At 33.6% G+C, this 20,019-nt stretch overlaps 4 non-coding genes across 4 annotated transcripts; all 4 read left to right on the top strand.

Moving 5' to 3' along the window:
• Positions 1–5,619: 5,619 nt before the first annotated feature.
• TRNAL-AAG (transfer RNA leucine (anticodon AAG)) lies at positions 5,620–5,699 on the top strand. Its single transcript has one exon. It is a non-coding gene; the product is annotated as a tRNA-Leu (tRNA).
• Positions 5,700–8,502: 2,803 nt separating this feature from the next.
• Positions 8,503–8,582, top strand: TRNAL-AAG (transfer RNA leucine (anticodon AAG)). The gene has a single exon. It is a non-coding gene; the product is annotated as a tRNA-Leu (tRNA).
• A 2,800-nt stretch (positions 8,583–11,382) lies between these two features.
• TRNAL-AAG (transfer RNA leucine (anticodon AAG)) lies at positions 11,383–11,462 on the top strand. Its single transcript has one exon. It is a non-coding gene; the product is annotated as a tRNA-Leu (tRNA).
• A 5,685-nt stretch (positions 11,463–17,147) lies between these two features.
• Positions 17,148–17,227, top strand: TRNAL-AAG (transfer RNA leucine (anticodon AAG)). The gene has a single exon. It is a non-coding gene; the product is annotated as a tRNA-Leu (tRNA).
• The last annotated feature ends 2,792 nt before the right edge of the window (positions 17,228–20,019 follow it).

Raw genomic sequence — 20,019 nt, 5'->3', positions numbered from 1 at the left:
AATCTTTTTGGTGGGACAAGGAGAACAAGGCAAAAACGTTTGTTACCAATTTAACATGAAACAACTGCCACATGTTTTATAATTTAGGTGAATCTCAGATAAACGCAGAATTTGCGACGCATAGAATTCACAACAAGACTGTGTGCCAATACAGTTTCACAAAATATTCGTTATTTACAACACCATACGTTTTGTTCGATTATTATTAATTAACGTGTGATTATTTATACACTGAGTATTGAGAAATGATGTTTCATTGAAAATCGAAAAACGCTAACTGAGAAGCCGCTAGCACCATCGCAGTATTTAAAGATATGGAGAATTCCGGGAATTTCGTAATGTTAAGCAATATTGCACAAGAAAGTCCGTTCCGTTTCAACAAACTGACGTTACACTTAACGGTTCCAAATGAATGTTTAATTTTTCAGGTTTATTCAAGTACAAGTTTAGTTTCGACAGCATCGTCTTTCAGTAATAATGTCGGTAGTCCTTTTCAGTAGACCAGTTATATTATTCAGGTCATGCGGGCTTCGTTAGGGTAAAGGCTAAAATTAAATTATCATCTGTGAGTGTTTTATACTAATAACTGTTGATTTCGTTGTTTTAATAAAGGCAGTAGGTCAGATGACGCTTGTTGAACTTACTTTCTCAAATTAGCATTTCTAAAGTAGGAACGCCTAAAATTCGGTGTCATGATATAAAATAACCCCTACTGTATGTTACATTGGAAAAAAGAATTGAATCTCTCAAGAAAGAGAGCATAAAAGTTTTATGGCATTTTCTACTTTACTTTAAAATCTTTTATCATAGGAAAATAGACTTTTCTTTGACGATTTGCAGGTTCAACTTGCGGTCTCAACAATCAGAGAAATAGGAAAAACTTAAATTTTCTTCTAAAATTGAACCTCGCCATTAATAATTTCAAGAAATAGGAGCGTTTATTTTTATATAATGCCAGATGTGACGTATGTTAAATAAACAAACATTTCTATTCAATCCTTACACAAAAAACATAAATATTCCTGTTAGTATTTAGTTTGTGAAGTATAAAATGCGGTTAACTCCATTGATCTTGAAACTATATCACAATGAATCAGCAAAAAAACAATTTGTGAAATTAGCGTGAGCATAACTCAGTTTATTAAGAAATGGGTTACGATAGCAAATTTGCTATCACGTAAAACGGTGTATCGTTAAAAATTAAAATATGCTGAACAAACATTGTAATTCGCGATATGCGACAGTTGATCTCGAGCGCTATGGAAGTCTCTAACTAATTTATGACAAGTTACGCCTTAGACATTGTTGTTTTAGATACATATTATCAGAGGATTTCTCGTTAAAACGTTTCTGGAACTGCGAATTGAAATATGAGATAAACAAATTACCGACTTTCCTGGAAAACCAAATCACGTGCTTACACTCTCTATAATATTCATCTGAAATACAAACAGAAGTTGGGGTGCAAATCTGCGGTATATGCATCATTTGCATTTGATAAAAAATGTTTAATTGCAATCATGGAACTGAAGTAATATAGTAGATTTTCAAATATATGAAAAAATTTTCAAATTAATTCCAGACCCAAATAAGCATTTATCATCCTCAACTTCCTTCGAGACACTTGCAGTCTTTCACTGCACGTATTGACTGCATTCATAGATTTCTTTTGTCAAGATGAAGTGTTAACGTATTGTTTCTGTTTTCTTTAGAATAATATTTAAAAGTTTTATATCTCCCGCTGAAATGCAAATGAAGACGTGTTCTCATTATTTTGCTTTCGGATAACTAGCACGATAAAATCTAAAGATATATTTCTGTCTACCGTCAATAAAAAAAAAAGAAAACCTTATCGACTCTTATACTGATGTAAGTAGATTAAATGTTATTGTAAATATTCTTCCCGTGCCAATCTTTAGTTGAGATTCTCCAGAAAAATTTTAGAGTAAGTATAAGAGCGAGGTTTTCCTGCAGTAATTCTGCTAAACACTGAATAATGTTTCTAGTACCTTCCTAACTCACTGATCTTTACACTTCCATTTAGAATATGTGCATAGAAAATGAAATTGTGGTGTACAGAATGTGGCTGTAACTGCCTTCTCGTGATTCTTCAATACATGGAATACATTTTTTGAAGCTAGGTTTCGTGAAAGTTGGATTCTAGGGATAGATTTAAAAGATTGCTTGACAATTTGTTCCAACAAAGACGTACGGTCAGCATATAGACTGATGTGGCTTTGCTATAAGAAAATCGCACATATATACTGTCAGCACCACTGTTGTGATGAATTGATATTTTTTTTCATATCGCAATCTCCAAGATATGACAGTGTTTTGTGTAAAGAAGGATGACGAGTAAAATACGGATTGAAAGATTTTGTTGTGGGAGACAACCTAAATGAATGTGTATGATAGCCGAACACGGTCACAGAGTGGTATGAAAAGCTGTGATCGTGTCAGCAGCGTTGCGACGGAAAGGATATGAACCACAATCATGAAGAAATGATGCGAGACATCAGTGTCAATAAGTTAAAAAAAAAGGATTAATCCCTTTCAATACGTGTTTCTAATTTAACACCTAAAAGCAGTGGTTTCTTTTATACTTTATTACAAGTGTGTTTCTTAACAGAATACAGTATGTTGAATGTGGAAATTAAGTGAATATTGAGATATATACATATAAAAGGTTTTCAACTTGTAAAAAACTCTTTTTTCAAATGTGTAGAAAAAATATATACAAGATAGTGTGGCCGAGCGGTCTAAGGCGCTGGTTTAAGGCACCAGTCCGAAAGGGCGTGGGTTTGAATACCACCGCTGCCATTCTTTCTTTATTACGCCACATATCAGATGAACAAGAAATGTGGGTAAAATATTTCGAAGGAGAATCTTTTTGGTGGGACAAGGAGAACAAGGCAAAAGCGTTTGTTACCAATTTAACATGAAACAACTGCCACATGTTTTATAATTTAGGTGAATCTCAGATAAACGCAGAATTTGCAACGCATAGAATTCACAACAAGACTGTGTGCCAACACAGTTTCACAAAATATTCGTTATTTACAACACCATACGTTTTGTTCGATTATTATTAATTAACGTGTGATTATTTATACACTGAGTATTGAGAAATGATGTTTCATTGAAAATGGAAAAACGCTAACTGAGAAGCCGCTAGCACCGTCGCAGTATTTAAAGATATGGAGAATTCCGGGAATTTCGTAATATTAAGCAATATTGCACAAGAAAGTCCGTTCCGTTTCAACAAACTGACGTTACACTTAACGGTTCCAAATGAATGTTTAATTTTTCAGGTTTATTCAAGTACAAGTTTAGTTTCGACAGCATCGTCTTTCAGTAATAATGTCCGTAGTCCTTTTCAGTAGACCAGTTATATTATTCAGGTCATGCGGGCTTCGTTAGGGTAAAGGCTAAAATTAAATTATCATCTGTGAGTGTTTTATACTAATAACTGTTGATTTCGTTGTTTTAATAAAGGCAGTAGGTCAGATGACGCTTGTTGAACTTACTTTCTCAAATTAGCATTTCTAAAGTAGGAACGCCTAAAATTCGGTGTCATGATATAAAATAACCCTACTCGTATGTTACATTGGAAAAAAAAATTGAATCTCTCAAGAAAGAGAGCATAAAAAGTTTTATGGCATTTTCTACTTTACTTTAAAATCTTTTATCATAGGAAAATAGACTTTTCTTTGACGATTTGCAGGTTCAACTTGCGGTCTGAACAATCAGAGAAATAGGAAAAACTTAAATTTTCTTCTAAAATTGAACCTCGCCATTAATAATTTCAAGAAATAGGAGCGTTTATTTTATATAATGCCAGATGTGACGTATGTTAAATAAACAAACATTTCTATTCAATCCTTACACAAAAAAACATAAATATTCCTGTTAGTATTTAGTTTGTGAAGTATAAAATGCGGTTAACTCTATTGATCTTGAAACTATATCACAATGAATCAGCAAAAAAACAATTTGTGAAATTAGCGTGAGCATAACTCAGTTTATTAAGAAATGGGTTACGATAGCAAATTTGCTATCACGTAAAACGGTGTATCGTTAAAAATTAAAATATGCTGAACAAACATTGTAATTCGCGATATGCGACAGTTGATCTCGAGCGCTATGGAAGTCTCTAACTAATTTATGACAAGTTACGCCTTAGACATTGTTGTTTTAGATACATATTATCAGAGGATTTCTCGTTAAAAGTTTCTGGAACTGCGAATTGAAATATGAGATAAACAAATTACCGACTTTCCTGGGAAACCAAATCACGTGCTTACACTCTCTATAATATTCATCTGAAATACAAACAGAAGTTGGGGTGCAAATCTGCGGTATATGCATCATTTGCATTTGATAAAAATGTTTAATTGCAATCATGGAACTGAAGTAATATGGTAGATTTTCAAATATAGAAAAATTTTCAAATTAATTCCAGACCCAAATAAGCATTTATCATCCTCAACTTCCTTCGAGACACTTGCAGTCTTTCACTGCACGTATTGACTGCATTCATAGATTTCTTTTGTCAAGATGAAGTGTTAACGTATTGTTTCTGTTTTCTTTAGAATAATATTTAAAAGTTTTATATCTCCCGCTGAAATACATATGAAGACGTGTTCTCATTATTTTGCTTTCGGATAACTAGCACGATAAAATCTAAAGATATATTTCTGTCTACCGCCAATAAAAAAAAAGAAAACCTTATCGACTCTTATACTGATGTAAGTAGATTAAATGTTATCGTAAATATTCTTCCCCGTGCCAATCTTTAGTTGAGATTCTCCAGAAAATTTTTAGAGTAAGTATAAGAGCGAGGTTTTCCTGCAGTAATTCTGCTAAACACTGAATAATGTTTCTAGTACCTTCCTAACTCACTGATCTTTACACTTCCATTTAGAATATGTGCATAGAAAATGAAATTGTGGTGTACAGAATGTGGCTGTAACTGCCTTCTCGTGATTCTTCAATACATGGAATACATTTTTTGAAGCTAGGTTTCGTGAAAGTTGGATTCTAGGGATAGATTTAAAAGATTGCTTGACAATTTGTTCCAACAAAGACGTACGGTCAGCATATAGACTGATGTGGCTTTGCTATAAGAAAATCGCACATATATACTGTCAGCACCACTGTTGTGATGAATTGATATATTTTTTTCATATCGCAATCTCCAAGATATGACAGTGTTTTGTGTAAAGAAGGATGACGAGTAAAATACGGATTGAAAGATTTTGTTGTGGGAGACAACCTAAATGAATGTGTATGATAGCCGAACACGGTCACAGAGTGGTATGAAAAGCTGTGATCGTGTCAGCAGCGTTGCGACGGAAAGGATATGAACCACAATCATGAAGAAATGATGCGAGACATCAGTGTCAATAAGTTAAAAAAAAGGATTAATCCCTTTCAATACGTGTTTCTAATTTAACACCTAAAAGCAGTGGTTTCTTTTATACTTTATTACAAGTGTGTTTCTTAACAGAATACAGTATGTTGAATGTGGAAATTAAGTGAATATTGAGATATATACATATAAAAGGTTTTCAACTTGTAAAAAACTCTTTTTTCAAATGTGTAGAAAAATATATACAAGGTAGTGTGGCCGAGCGGTCTAAGGCGCTGGTTTAAGGCACCAGTCCGAAAGGGCGTGGGTTCGAATCCCACCGCTGCCATTCTTTCTTTATTATGCCACATATCAGATGAACAAGAAATGTGGGTAAAATATTTCGAAGGAGAATCTTTTGGTGGGACAAGGAGAACAAGGCAAAAGCGTTTGTTACCAATTTAACATGAAACAACTGCCACATGTTTTATAATTTAGGTGAATCTCAGATAAACGCAGAATTTGCGACGCATAGAATTCACAACAAGACTGTGTGCCAACACAGTTTCACAAAATATTCGTTATTTACAACACCATACGTTTTGTTCGATTATTATTAATTAACGTGTGATTATTTATACACTGAGTATTGAGAAATGATGTTTCATTGAAAATGGAAAAACGCTAACTGAGAAGCCGCTAGCACCGTCGCAGTATTTAAAGATATGGAGAATTCCGGGAATTTCGTAATGTTAAGCAATATTGCACAAGAAAGTCCGTTCCGTTTCAACAAACTGACGTTACACTTAACGGTTCCAAATGAATGTTTAATTTTTCAGGTTTATTCAAGTACAAGTTTAGTTTCGACAGCATCGTCTTTCAGTAATAATGTCCGTAGTCCTTTTCAGTAGACCAGTTATATTATTCAGGTCATGCGGGCTTCGTTAGGGTAAAGGCTAAAATTAAATTATCATCTGTGAGTGTTTTATACTAATAACTGTTGATTTCGTTGTTTTAATAAAGGCAGTAGGTCAGATGACGCTTGTTGAACTTACTTTCTCAAATTAGCATTTCTAAAGTAGGAACGCCTAAAATTCGGTGTCATGATATAAAATAACCCTACTCGTATGTTACATTGGAAAAAAAGAATTGAATCTCTCAAGAAAGAGAGCATAAAAAGTTTTATGGCATTTTCTACTTTACTTTAAAATCTTTTATCATAGGAAAATAGACTTTTCTTTGACGATTTGCAGGTTCAACTTGCGGTCTGAACAATCAGAGAAATAGGAAAAACTTAAATTTTCTTCTAAAATTGAACCTCGCCATTAATAATTTCAAGAAATAGGAGCGTTTATTTTATATAATGCCAGATGTGACGTATGTTAAATAAACAAACATTTCTATTCAATCCTTACACAAAAAACATAAATATTCCTGTTAGTATTTAGTTTGTGAAGTATAAAATGCGGTTAACTCTATTGATCTTGAAACTATATCACAATGAATCAGCAAAAAAACAATTTGTGAAATTAGCGTGAGCATAACTCAGTTTATTAAGAAATGGGTTACGATAGCAAATTTGCTATCACGTAAAACGGTGTATCGTTAAAAATTAAAATATGCTGAACAAACATTGTAATTCGCGATATGCGACAGTTGATCTCGAGCGCTATGGAAGTCTCTAACTAATTTATGACAAGTTACGCCTTAGACATTGTTGTTTTAGATACATATTATCAGAGGATTTCTCGTTAAAAGTTTCTGGAACTGCGAATTGAAATATGAGATAAACAAATTACCGACTTTCCTGGGAAACCAAATCACGTGCTTACACTCTCTATAATATTCATCTGAAATACAAACAGAAGTTGGGGTGCAAATCTGCGGTATATGCATCATTTGCATTTGATAAAAATGTTTAATTGCAATCATGGAACTGAAGTAATATAGTAGATTTTCAAATATATGAAAAAATTTTCAAATTAATTCCAGACCCAAATAAGCATTTATCATCCTCAACTTCCTTCGAGACACTTGCAGTCTTTCACTGCACGTATTGACTGCATTCATAGATTTCTTTTGTCAAGATGAAGTGTTAACGTATTGTTTCTGTTTTCTTTAGAATAATATTTAAAAGTTTTATATCTCCCGCTGAAATGCAAATGAAGACGTGTTCTCATTATTTTGCTTTCGGATAACTAGCACGATAAAATCTAAAGATATATTTCTGTCTACCGTCAATAAAAAAAAAAGAAAACCTTATCGACTCTTATAATGATGTAAGTAGATTAAATGTTATTGTAAATATTCTTCCCCGTGCCAATCTTTAGTTGAGATTCTCCAGAAAATTTTTAGAGTAAGTATAAGAACGAGGTTTTCCTGCAGTAATTCTGCTAAACACTCTATAATGTTTCTAGTACCTTCCTAACTCACTGATCTTTACACTTCCATTTAGAATATGTGCATAGAAAATGAAATTGTGGTGTACAGAATGTGGCTGTAACTGCCTTCTCGTGATTCTTCAATACATGGAATACATTTTTTTGAAGCTAGGTTTCGTGAAAGTAGGATTGTAGGGATAGATTTAAAAGATTGCTTGACAATTTGTTCCAACAAAGACGTACGGTCAGCATATAGACTGATGTGGCTTTGCTATAAGAAAATCGCACATATATACTGTCAGCACCACTGTTGTGATGAATTGATATTTTTTTTCATATCGCAATCTCCAAGATATGACAGTGTTTTGTGTAAAGAAGGATGACGAGTAAAATACGGATTGAAAGATTTTCTTGTGGGAGACAACCTAAATGAATGTGTATGATAGCCGAACACGGTCACAAAGTGGTATGAAAAGCTGTGATCGTGTCAGCAGCGTTGCGACGGAAAGGATATGAACCCCAATCATGAAGAAATGATGCGAGACATCAGTGTCAATAAGTTAAAAAAAAGGATTAATCCCTTTCAATACGTGTTTCTAATTTAACACCTAAAAGCAGTGGTTTCTTTTATACTTTATTACAAGTGTGTTTCTTAACAGAATACAGTATGTTGAATGTGGAATTTAAGTGAATATTGAGATATATACATATAAAAAGGTTTTCAACTTGTAAAAAAACTCTTTTTTCAAATGTGTTAAAAAATATATACAAGGTAGTGTGGCCGAGCGGTCTAAGGCGCTGGTTTAAGGCACCAGTCCGAAAGGGCGTGGGTTCGAATCCCACCGCTGCCATTCTTTCTTTATTATGCCACATATCAGATGAACAAGAAATGTGGGTAAAATTTTTCGAAGGAGAATCTTTTTGGTGGAACAAGGAGAACAAGGCAAAAGCGTTTGTTACCAATTTAACATGAAACAACTGCCACATGTTTTATAATTTAGGTGAATCTCAGATAAACGCAGAATTTGCGACGCATAGAATTCACAACAAGACTGTGTGCCAACACAGTTTCACAAAATATTCGTTATTTACAACACCATACGTTTTGTTCGATTATTATTAATTAACGTGTGATTATTTATACACTGAGTATTGAGAAATGATGTTTCATTGAAAATGGAAAAACGCTAACTGAGAAGCCGCTAGCACCGTCGCAGTATTTAAAGATATGGAGAATTCCGGGAATTTCGTAATGTTAAGCAATATTGCACAAGAAAGTCCGTTCCGTTTCAACAAACTGACGTTACACTTAACGGTTCCAAATGAATGTTTAATTTTTCAGGTTTATTCAAGTACAAGTTTAGTTTCGACAGCATCGTCTTTCAGTAATAATGTCCGTAGTCCTTTTCAGTAGACCAGTTATATTATTCAGGTCATGCGGGCTTCGTTAGGGTAAAGGCTAAAATTAAATTATCATCTGTGAGTGTTTTATACTAATAACTGTTGATTTCGTTGTTTTAATAAAGGCAGTAGGTCAGATGACGCTTGTTGAACTTACTTTCTCAAATTAGCATTTCTAAAGTAGGAACGCCTAAAATTCGGTGTCATGATATAAAAAAACCCTACTCGTATGTTACATTGGAAAAAAAGAATTGAATCTCTCAAGAAAGAGAGCATAAAAAGTTTTATGGCATTTTCTACTTTACTTTAAAATCTTTTATCATAGGAAAATAAACTTTTCTTTGACGATTTGCAGGTTCAACTTGCGGTCTGAACAATCAGAGAAATAGGAAAAACTTAAATTTTCTTCTAAAATTGAACCTCGCCATTAATAATTTCAAGAAATAGGAGCGTTTATTTTATATAATGCCAGATGTGACGTATGTTAAATAAACAAACATTTCTATTCAATCCTTACACAAAAAACATAAATATTCCTGTTAGTATTTAGTTTGTGAAGTATAAAATGCGGTTAACTCTATTGATCTTGAAACTATATCACAATGAATCAGCAAAAAAACAATTTGTGAAATTAGCGTGAGCATAACTCAGTTTATTAAGAAATGGGTTACGATAGCAAATTTGCTATCACGTAAAACGGTGTATCGTTAAAAATTAAAATATGCTGAACAAACATTGTAATTCGCGATATGCGACAGTTGATCTCGAGCGCTATGGAAGTCTCTAACTAATTTATGACAAGTTACGCCTTAGACATTGTTGTTTTAGATACATATTATCAGAGGATTTCTCGTTAAAAGTTTCTGGAACTGCGAATTGAAATATGAGATAAACAAATTACCGACTTTCCTGGGAAACCAAATCACGTGCTTACACTCTCTATAATATTCATCTGAAATACAAACAGAAGTTGGGGTGCAAATCTGCGGTATATGCATCATTTGCATTTGATAAAAATGTTTAATTGCAATCATGGAACTGAAGTAATATAGTAGATTTTCAAATATATGAAAAAATTTTCAAATTAATTCCAGACCCAAATAAGCATTTATCATCCTCAACTTCCTTCGAGACACTTGCAGTCTTTCACTGCACGTATTGACTGCATTCATAGATTTCTTTTGTCAAGATGAAGTGTTAACGTATTGTTTCTCTTTTCTTGAGAATAATATTTAAAAGTTTTATATCTCCTGCTGAAATGCAAATGAAGACGTGTTCTCATTATTTTGCTTTCGGATAACTAGCACGATAAAATCTAAAAGATATATTTCTGTCTACCGTCAATAAAAAAAAAGAAAACCGTATCGACTCTTATAATGATGTAAGTAGATTAAATGTTATTGTAAATATTCTTCCCCGTGCCAATTTTTAGTTGAGATTCTCCAGAAAATTTTTAGAGTAAGTATAAGAACGAGGTTTTCCTGCAGTAATTCTGCTAAACACTCTATAATGTTTCTAGTACCTTCCTAACACACTGATCTTTACACTTCCATTTAGAATATGTGCATAGAAAATGAAATTGTGGTGTACAGAATGTGGCTGTAACTGCCTTCTCGTGATTCTTCAATACATGGAATACATTTTTTGAAGCTAGGTTTCGTGAAAGTAGGATTGTAGGGATAGATTTAAAAGATTGCTTGACAATTTGTTCCAACAAAGACGTACGGTCAGCATATAGACTGATGTGGCTTTGCTATAAGAAAATCGCACATATATACTGTCAGCACCACTGTTGTGATGAATTGATATTTTTTTCATATCGCAATCTCCAAGATATGACAGTGTTTTGTGTAAAGAAGGATGACGAGTAAAATACGGATTGAAAGATTTTCTTGTGGGAGACAACCTAAATGAATGTGTATGATAGCCGAACACGGTCACAAAGTGGTATGAAAAGCTGTGATCGTGTCAGCAGCGTTGCGACGGAAAGGATATGAACCCCAATCATGAAGAAATGATGCGAGACATCAGTGTCAATAAGTTAAAAAAAAGGATTAATCCCTTTCAATACGTGTTTCTAATTTAACACCTAAAAGCAGTGGTTTCTTTTATACTTTATTACAAGTGTGTTTCTTAACAGAATACAGTATGTTGAATGTGGAATTTAAGTGAATATTGAGATATATACATATAAAAAGGTTTTCAACTTGTAAAAACACTCTTTTCAAATGTGTAGAAAAATATATACAAGGTAGTGTGGCCGAGCGGTCTAAGGCGCTGGTTTAAGGCACCAGTCCGAAAGGGCGTGGGTTCGAATCCCACCGCTGCCATTCTTTCTTTATTATGCCACATATCAGATGAACAAGAAATGTGGGTAAAATTTTTCGAAGGAGAATCTTTTTGGTGGAACAAGGAGAACAAGGCAAAAGCGTTTGTTACCAATTTAACATGAAACAACTGCCACATGTTTTATAATTTAGGTGAATCTCAGATAAACGCAGAATTTGCGACGCATAGAATTCACAACAAGACTGTGTGCCAACACAGTTTCACAAAATATTCGTTATTTACAACACCATACGTTTTGTTCGATTATTATTAATTAACGTGTGATTATTTATACACTGAGTATTGAGAAATGATGTTTCATTGAAAATGGAAAAACGCTAACTGAGAAGCCGCTAGCACCGTCGCAGTATTTAAAGATATGGAGAATTCCGGGAATTTCGTAATGTTAAGCAATATTGCACAAGAAAGTCCGTTCCGTTTCAACAAACTGACGTTACACTTAACGGTTCCAAATGAATGTTTAATTTTTCAGGTTTATTCAAGTACAAGTTTAGTTTCGACAGCATCGTCTTTCAGTAATAATGTCCGTAGTCCTTTTCAGTAGACCAGTTATATTATTCAGGTCATGCGGGCTTCGTTAGGGTAAAGGCTAAAATTAAATTATCATCTGTGAGTGTTTTATACTAATAACTGTTGATTTCGTTGTTTTAATAAAGACAGTAGGTCAGATGACGCTTGTTGAACTTACTTTCTCAAATTAGCATTTCTAAAGTAGGAACGCCTAAAATTCGGTGTCATGATATAAAATAACCCTACTCGTATGTTACATTGGAAAAAAAGAATTGAATCTCTCAAGAAAGAGAGCATAAAAAGTTTTATGGCATTTTCTACTTTACTTTAAAATCTTTTATCATAGGAAAATAAACTTTTCTTTGACGATTTGCAGGTTCAACTTGCGGTCTGAACAATCAGAGAAATAGGGAAAACGTAAATTTTCTTCTAAAATTGAACCTCGCCATTAATAATTTCAAGAAATAGGAGCGTTTATTTTTATATAATGCCAGATGTGACGTATGTTAAATAAACAAACATTTCTATTCAATCCTTACACAAAAAACATAAATATTCCTGTTAGTATTTAGTTTGTGAAGTATAAAATGCGGTTAACTCTATTGATCTTGAAACTATATCACAATGAATCAGCAAAAAAACAATTTGTGAAATTAGCGTGAGCATAACTCAGTTTATTAAGAAATGGGTTACGATAGCAAATTTGCTATCACGTAAAACGGTGTATCGTTAAAAATTAAAATATGCTGAACAAACATTGTAATTCGCGATATGCGACAGTTGATCTCGAGCGCTATGGAAGTCTCTAACTAATTTATGACAAGTTACGCCTTAGACATTGTTGTTTTAGATACATATTATCAGAGGATTTCTCGTTAAAAAGTTTCTGGAACTGCGAATTGAAATATGAGATAAACAAATTACCGACTTTCCTGGGAAACCAAATCACGTGCTTACACTCTCTATAATATTCATCTGAAATACAAACAGAAGTTGGGGTGCAAATCTGCGGTATATGCATCATTTGCATTTGATAAAAATGTTTAATTGCAATCATGGAACTGAAGTAATATAGTAGATTTTCAAATATATGAAAAAATTTTCAAATTAATTCCAGACCCAAATAAGCATTTATCATCCTCAACTTCCTTCGAGACACTTGCAGTCTTTCACTGCACGTATTGACTGCATTCATAGATTTCTTTTGTCAAGATGAAGTGTTAACGTATTGTTTCTGTTTTCTTGAGAATAATATTTAAAAGTTTTATATCTCCCGCTGAAATGCAAATGAAGACGTGTTCTCATTATTTTGCTTTCGGATAACTAGCACGATAAAATCTAAAAGATATATTTCTGTCTACCGTCAATAAAAAAAAAAAGAAAACCTTATCGACTCTTATAATGATGTAAGTAGATTAAATGTTATTGTAAATATTCTTCCCCGTGCCAATCTTTAGTTGAGATTCTCCAGAAAATTTTTAGAGTAAGTATAAGAACGAGGTTTTCCTGCAGTAATTCTGCTAAACACTCTATAATGTTTCTAGTACCTTCCTAACTCACTGATCTTTACACTTCCATTTAGAATATGTGCATAGAAAATGAAATTGTGGTGTACAGAATGTGGCTGTAACTGCCTTCTCGTGATTCTTCAATACATGGAATACATTTTTTGAAGCTAGGTTTCGTGAAAGTAGGATTGTAGGGATAGATTTAAAAGATTGCTTGACAATTTGTTCCAACAAAGACGTACGGTCAGCATATAGACTGATGTGGCTTTGCTATAAGAAAATCGCACATATATACTGTCAGCACCACTGTTGTGATGAATTGATATTTTTTTCATATCGCAATCTCCAAGATATGACAGTGTTTTGTGTAAAGAAGGATGACGAGTAAAATACGGATTGAAAGATTTTCTTGTGGGAGACAACCTAAATGAATGTGTATGATAGCCGAACACGGTCACAAAGTGGTATGAAAAGCTGTGATCGTGTCAGCAGCGTTGCGACGGAAAGGATATGAACCCCAATCATGAAGAAATGATGCGAGACATCAGTGTCAATAAGTTAAAAAAAAGGATTAATCCCTTTCAATACGTGTTTCTAATTTAACACCTAAAAGCAGTGGTTTCTTTTATACTTTATTACAAGTGTGTTTCTTAACAGAATACAGTATGTTGAATGTGGAATTTAAGTGAATATTGAGATATATACATATAAAAGGTTTTCAACTTGTAAAAACACTCTTTTTCAAATGTGTAGAAAAATATATACAAGGTAGTGTGGCCGAGCGGTCTAAGGCGCTGGTTTAAGGCACCAGTCCGAAAGGGCGTGGGTTCGAATCCCACCGATGCCATTCCTCCTTTATTATGCCACATATCAGATGAACAAGAAATGTGGGTAAAATTTTTCGAAGGAGAATCTTTTTGGTGGAACAAGGAGAACAAGGCAAAAGCGTTTGTTACCAATTTAACATGAAACAACTGCCACATGTTTTATAATTTAGGTGAATCTCAGATAAACGCAGAATTTGCGACGCATAGAATTCACAACAAGACTGTGTGCCAACACAGTTTCACAAAATATTCGTTATTTACAACACCATACGTTTTGTTCGATTATTATTAATTAACGTGTGATTATTTATACACTGAGTATTGAGAAATGATGTTTCATTGAAAATGGAAAAACGCTAACTGAGAAGCCGCTAGCACCGTCGCAGTATTTAAAGATATGGAGAATTCCGGGAATTTCGTAATGTTAAGCAATATTGCACAAGAAAGTCCGTTCCGTTTCAACAAACTGACGTTACATTAAACGGTTCCAAATGAATGTTTAATTTTTCAGGTTTATTCAAGTACAAGTTTAGTTTCGACAGCATCGTCTTTCAGTAATAATGTCCGTAGTCCTTTTCAGTAGACCAGTTATATTATTCAGGTCATGCGGGCTTCGTTAGGGTAAAGGCTAAAATTAAATTATCATCTGTGAGTGTTTTATACTAATAACTGTTGATTTCGTTGTTTTAATAAAGACAGTAGGTCAGATGACGCTTGTTAAACTTACTTTCTCAAATAAGCATTTCTAAAGTAGGAACGCCTAAAATTCGGTGTCATGATATAAAATAACCCCTACTCGTATGTTACATTGGAAAAAAAAAATTGAACCTCTGAAGAAAGTGAGCATAAAAAGTTTTATGGCATTTTCTACTTTACTTTAAAATCTTTTATCATAGGAAAATAAACTTTTCTTTGACGATTTGCAGGTTCAACTTGCGGTCTGAACAATCAGAGAAATAGGAAAAACGTAAATTTTCTTCTAAAATTGAACCTCGCCATTAATAATTTCAAGAAATAGGAGCGTTTATTTTTATATAATGCCAGATGTGACGTATGTTAAATAAACAAACATTTCTATTCAATCCTTACACAAAAAACATAAATACTCCTGTTAGTATTTAGTTTGTGAAGTATAAAATGCGGTTAACTCTATTGATCTTGAAACTATATCACAATGAATCAGCAAAAAAACAATTTGTGAAATTAGCGTGAGCATAACTCAGTTTATTAAGAAATGGGTTACGATAGCAAATTTGCTATCACGTAAAACGGTGTATCGTTAAAAATTAAAATATGCTGAACAAACATTGTAATTCGCGATATGCGACAGTTGATCTCGAGCGCTATGGAAGTCTCTAACTTATTTATGACAAGTTACGCCTTAGACATTGTTGTTTTAGATACATATTATCAGAGGATATCTCGTTAAAGAGTTTCTGGAACTGCGAATTGAAATATGAGATAAACAAATTACCGACTTTCCTGGGAAACCAAATCACGTGCTTACACTCTCTACAATATTCATCTGCAATACAAACAGAAGTTGGGGTGCAAATCTGCGGTATATCCATCATTTGCATTTGAAAAAATATTTAATTGCAATCATGGAACTGAAGTAATATAGTAGATTTTCAAATATATGAAAAAATTTTCAAATTAATTCCAGACCCAAATAAGCATTTATCATCCTCAACTTCCTTCGAGACACTTGCAGTCTTTCACTGCACGTATTGACTGCATTCATAGATTTCTTTTGTCAAGATGAAGTGTTAACGTATTGTTTCTGTTTTCTTTAGAATAATATTTAAAAGTTTTATATCTCCCGCTGAAATGCAAATGAAGACGTGTTCTCATTATTTTGCTTTCGGATAACTAGCACGATAAAATCTAAAGATATATTTCTGTCTACCGTCAATAAAAAAAAAGAAAACCTTATCGACTCTTATACTGATGTAAGTAGATTAAATGTTATTGTAAATATTCTTCCCCGTGCCAATCTTTAGTTGAGATTCTCCAGAAAATTTTAGAGTAAGTATAAGAGCGAGGTTTTCCTGCAGTAATTCTGCTAAACACTAAATAATGTTTCTAGTACCTTCCTAACTCACTGATCTTTACACTTCCATTTAGAATATGTGCATAGAAAATGAAATTGTGGTGTACAGAATGTGGCTGTAACTGCCTTCTCGTGATTCTTCAATACATGGAATACATTTTTTGAAGCTAGGTTTCGTGAAAGTTGGATTCTAGGGATAGATTTAAAAGATTGCTTGACAATTTGTTCCAACAAAGACGTACGGTCAGCATATAGACTGATGTGGCTTTGCTATAAGAAAACGCACATATATACTGTCAGCACCACTGTTGTGATGAATTGATATTTTTTTTCATATCGCAATCTCCAAGATATGACAGTGTTTTGTGTAAAGAAGGATGACGAGTAAAATACGGATTGAAAGATTTTGTTGTGGGAGACAACCTAAATGAATGTGTAGGATAGCCGAACACGGTCACAGAGTGGTATGAAAAGCTGTGATCGTGTCAGCAGCGTTGCGACGGAAAGGATATGAACCACAATCATAAAGAAATGATGCGAGACATCAGTGTCAATAAGTTAAAAAAAGGATTAATCCCTTTCAATACGTGTTTCTAATTTAACACCTAAAAGCAGTGGTTTCTTTTATACTTTATTACAAGTGTGTTTCTTAACAGAATACAGTATGTTGAATGTGGAAATTAAGTGAATATTGAGATATATACATATAAAAAGGTTTTCAACTTCGTAAAAAACTCTTTTTCAAATGTGTAGAAAAAATATATACAAGGTAGTGTGGCCGAGCGGTCTAAGGCGCTGGTTTAAGGCACCAGTCCGAAAGGGCGTGGGTTCGAATCCCACCGCTGCCATTCTTTCTTTATTATGCCACATATCAGATGAACAAGAAATGTGGGTAAAATATTTCGAAGGAGAATATTTTTGGTGGGACAAGGAGAACAAGGCAAAAGCGTTTGTTACCAATTTGACATGAAACAACTGCCACATGTTTTATAATTTAGGTGAATCTCAGATAAACACAGAATTTGCGACACATAGAATTCACAACAAGACTGTGTGCCAACACAGTTTCACAAAATATTCGTTATTTACAACACCATACGTTTTGTTCGATTATTATCAATTAACGTGTGATTATTTATAAACTGAGTATTGAAAATGATGTTTCATTGAAAATGGAAAAACGCTAATTGAGAAGCCGCTAGCACCGTCGCAGTATTTAAAGATATGGAGAATTCCGGGAATATCGTGATGTTAAGGAATATTGCACAAGAAAGTCCGTTCCGTTTCAACAAACTGACGTTACACTTAACGGTTCCAAATGAATGTTTAATTTTTCAGGTTTATTCAAGTACAAGTTTAGTTTCGACAGCATCGTCTTTCAGTAATAATGTCCGCAGTCCTTATCAGTAGACCAGTTGTATTATTCAGGTCATGCGAGCTTCGTAAGGGTAAAGGCTGAAATTAAATTATCATCTGTGAGTGTTTTATACTAATAACAGTTGATTTCGTTGTTTTATTAAAAGCAGTAGGTCAGATGACGCTTGTTGAATTTACTTTCTCAAATTAGCATTTCAATTAGTCTTTCAGTAATAATGTCCGCAGGCCTTATCAGTAGACCAGTTGTATTATTCAGGTCATGCGAGCTTCGTAAGGGTAAAGGCTGAAATTAAATTATCATCTGTGAGTGTTTTATAGTAATAACAGTTGATTTCGTTGTTTTATTAAAAGCAGTAGGTCAGATGACGCTTGTTGAATTTACTTTCTCAAATTAGCATTTCTAAGGTAGGAACGCCTGAAATTCGGTGTCATGATATAAAATAACCCCTACTCGTATGTTACATTGGAAAAAAAGAATTGAATCTCTCAAGAAAGAGAGCATAAAAAGTTTTATGGCATTTTCTACTTTACTTTAAAATCTTTTATCATAGGAAAATAGACCCTTCTTTGACGATTTGCAGGTTCAACTTGCGGTCTAAACAATCAGAGAAATAGGAAAAATTTAAAATTTCTTCTAAAATTGAACCTCGCCATTAATAATTTTAAAAAAATAGGAACGTTTATCTTTATATAATGCCAGATGTGACGTATCTTAAGTAAACAAACATTACTATTCACACCTTACCTTAGAAACGTAAATACTCCTGATAGTATTTATTTTTTGAAGTTTGAAATACGGTTAACGCCGATCATTTTGAAGCTATATCTTGAAGCTAATTTAGCAGTGTAAGACTAGAGGGAAGGCAGATAGTCATCCCCACCCACCGCGAACTCTATGGCTATTTTTTTACCAACGAATTTTGGCACTGACAGTCACATTATAATGCCTCCACGGTTAAAAGGTCGAGCATGTTTATTGTAACGGTGATACGAACCCTATGTACAATCGTATTGTTGAAAGAGGAATTATTGAAAACCTGCTTGAAGTTTTGTTTGTTTGCTTTTGAATTTCACGCAAAGTTATACGAACTCTACCTGTGCTCACCGTCCCTGATTTTGCAGTGTAAGACTAAAAGGAAAGCAGCTAGTTAGCACTACCCAACGCCAACTCTTGGACCAATAGGGGGATTTATAGTAACATTATAACGCCCTCAATGGTTAAAATGGCGAACATATTTGGTGCGACCACGATTCGAACCCGCAACCCCAAGATTACGACTCCAGCACCTTAACCAACTGGCGATACTTGCAGGAAGTAGTGGAATATTTTGGATAAGACAGCCTTACCCCAGAGTCATCTGAAGTTGAAATTTCGATACACTGCTACATAAGAAGTCCATGAGTGGGAATAGCAACATGGACTATAATGTGGGGAGGGTCCAAAGCCGTTTTAGTATAATGTACTCAACCCTTGATTATTGCTGGTCAATCAATTTACCAATTTATAGCCTCAAGATCGTTGGAATAACTGATTGTTATTTCAAGTTATGTTCATTCTTACATATCATCTCCTGACGATGCACATATTGTAATTCTTCTCTGTTTGTTGGTAGACATTGATTTGTTTTTACATAGTAGTAAGTTTTTATTTGGCCAAGCAAGTTATTTTCTACGTCAGTAGCAGAGTTTAACTCATGAAAATAGTTGATGACACAGTTTATCTGTCTTGAACTATCAAGGCTACATGTTTTACAGCCTTTTATCGCTACGATACATTGCTTTTCGATTATTAATGACAGTACTTGTCACAATAGATAAATTGAACTAAAACATCTCTTTCATTAACTAATTATTTCGTCAAACCGATATTGTTTCACTTTCCTAACAATGATATATTTTTTTTCAATATTTCGCTAAGAGATACCACGAACAATAACTGCTTTATGCTAACTACTGATGTGTTTGGATATTATTTAATTATAATTGTTAAAATATATATATTGAGTGGATAAAGTGAAAATATATTTGCGTAATTTTGTTTTTCACTGGGAGTAGGCGCTATACTGATACTCGTGTATTTCCATATGCCGTTCCCTATGCTGTTTAAAATCTCTACACAGTATTATCCCTTTTGTCTTGCCTCGTACTTTGAGTGACTGTGCAAACAAATGACTCACTATAAATTAAGAATAAAAATATTTTACTTTTTTGGATTCATAATACGCAATTAATAAATAAAATGCTTAACCCAAAAAGCGGGTAT

The sequence above is a fragment of the Tachypleus tridentatus genome, chromosome 4 (assembly GCF_004210375.1).
Source record: "Tachypleus tridentatus isolate NWPU-2018 chromosome 4, ASM421037v1, whole genome shotgun sequence".
Classification (NCBI taxonomy): Eukaryota; Metazoa; Arthropoda; class Merostomata; order Xiphosura; family Limulidae; genus Tachypleus; species Tachypleus tridentatus.
The sequence above is the reverse complement of the archived record's forward strand: the minus strand, read 5'-3'. Positions and strand labels throughout refer to the sequence as shown.